We start from the raw sequence: 1,749 nt of genomic DNA, 5'->3' as shown, positions 1-1,749 counted from the left end.
CAGACAGACAGACAGACAGACAGACAGACAGACAGACAGACAGACAGACAGACAGTAATGTAGAGGTGGGCGGTAATAGAGACAAATTGTAAAAAAAAAAGGGGAAAAAAGGGACAAACATATCAATCCCAACTCAATATCTGCAAACTGATAGCAAAACAAAGAGACCGAGTGTTTGTACGTTGCGCATCCTGTTTCTTTCAAAACATTAACTAGGAAAACGGACGAATAATTGGAGTCATATTACAATTCGACCGGTCAGCACTCAGGGGTACTCGAAAAAACTCAAGGCAACTAAGGCAAATCATCTTCTGTTTTAAGTTTAAGAGGAAATGTTTACAGCAGTCAAAATCAAATAAACTGCAAGAGCTCAAATCTTACACATTTGTCATGACAAAAAAGCTCGAGATTAGATATTCTATTAACGTTGACGATGCATTAGTCGGCTAATGGATAGCTAAATCTATCATTATGAGTATTTGTTGAAAAATAGAACACACAAAAAATAATTGATGCAAATTAATGAGGAGTGCCAGGAAGTGGGTTGTTGGCTGGTGCTCAAGTGTGGTTTGCTCCTTCTTTCCTGCCAAACATCTATCGTCCTTATTTCTTCTCCTTTTTTTTTTTCATTTGTCACTTTCTTGTAAAACACCCCTAATCTTCGGCACTTGTGTGGCCTTATTGTGTGCAATTGCCGTAGATCTCTTACTTAAACCAAATAGAGAAAACTGTTAAATTTTAAGACTCTATTTACACCCCCAAAAAGAATTGAGCAAAGACAAGCACTTTTGGTACAATGTTGGATAGAGTGTGTTGTGTTTTCCGTAGATAGAAAACAATACAAGGAATCAATAGATGAGAATTTGAATCTTTTGCGACTGCAGAGATCTGTATAATTAAGAAAATTAGTAAAGATTTTTCAGAGTTCTGCTTGAGTCACATGGAAACTCAAAGATCGCGTTTCTTCTACCGCAGAAAATACATGCATATGTGAGGTAGCGTGGTGGAATCAGACTCTCGTCAATTTTTGGGCATGTAGAGTTATTGGTATCACTTTGAAGCTTGTTTACTTGTCTTTACATGGTTGAAAAAATATCCATTTATCTTGAATACAAGTCGAGTTATTTGCAAAAGAAGGAGGTGGGGTTCACCTATTTTCAGAGGTAGAATTAGTGAGAAAATGGCCGCCAAAGATTAGTTATTTCCTTAGCTAAAGAGTCTGTTAGTCTGATTCCATCACGCTGCCTCACATATTATAGAATGCAAGGCTCAAAATCTTTAATTCAGTGCCAATTGTAGAAAGTTTCGTCAAATCTCTATTTTATACATTATGGTTTGCTTCGTGCATCGTGACGCTGGTCAGTGCACACTGTGTTTTTTCTTTGTGTTCCCTGTTAGATATCAGGGGTGGTCGACTGCTGGTTCTCCAGTTGAAGGTTGCACACTTTGTCAAACTGATCTCTGCTTTGCATCATCAAATTTGACCCTGAAGTCACTAGGGATTATCACCTTCTACACTAAAACAAACTTTCTGAACCTACAGTGTATAGTGGCCTCCTGATTGCTTATTGTCACCAAACATATGAAATCGTAACATAGATTAGGTTTTTATTTTGACCAGTTTGACGAATAAGTTCCAATATAGCTTTTGCTCCTCCATGAAGGAAAATTCAGCCGCCCCCCTTTTCTAGCAACTGCAGAAAATTTGACGAAAGTTTCTGCATTTTGCATCATACTTCTGTGACGAAA

The 1,749-nt window shown here is 37.7% G+C and overlaps 1 protein-coding gene across 1 annotated transcript in view; it reads right to left on the bottom strand.

Moving 5' to 3' along the window:
- The window catches only part of LOC106011547, a 19,913-nt gene that overhangs the window by 9,237 nt on the left and 8,927 nt on the right, over nt 1-1,749 (bottom strand). The window lies entirely within an intron of this gene.

Source organism: Aplysia californica, unplaced genomic scaffold (assembly GCF_000002075.1).
Source record: "Aplysia californica isolate F4 #8 unplaced genomic scaffold, AplCal3.0 scaffold00138, whole genome shotgun sequence".
NCBI lineage: Eukaryota > Metazoa > Mollusca > Gastropoda > Aplysiida > Aplysiidae > Aplysia > Aplysia californica.
The sequence above is the reverse complement of the archived record's forward strand: the minus strand, read 5'-3'. Positions and strand labels throughout refer to the sequence as shown.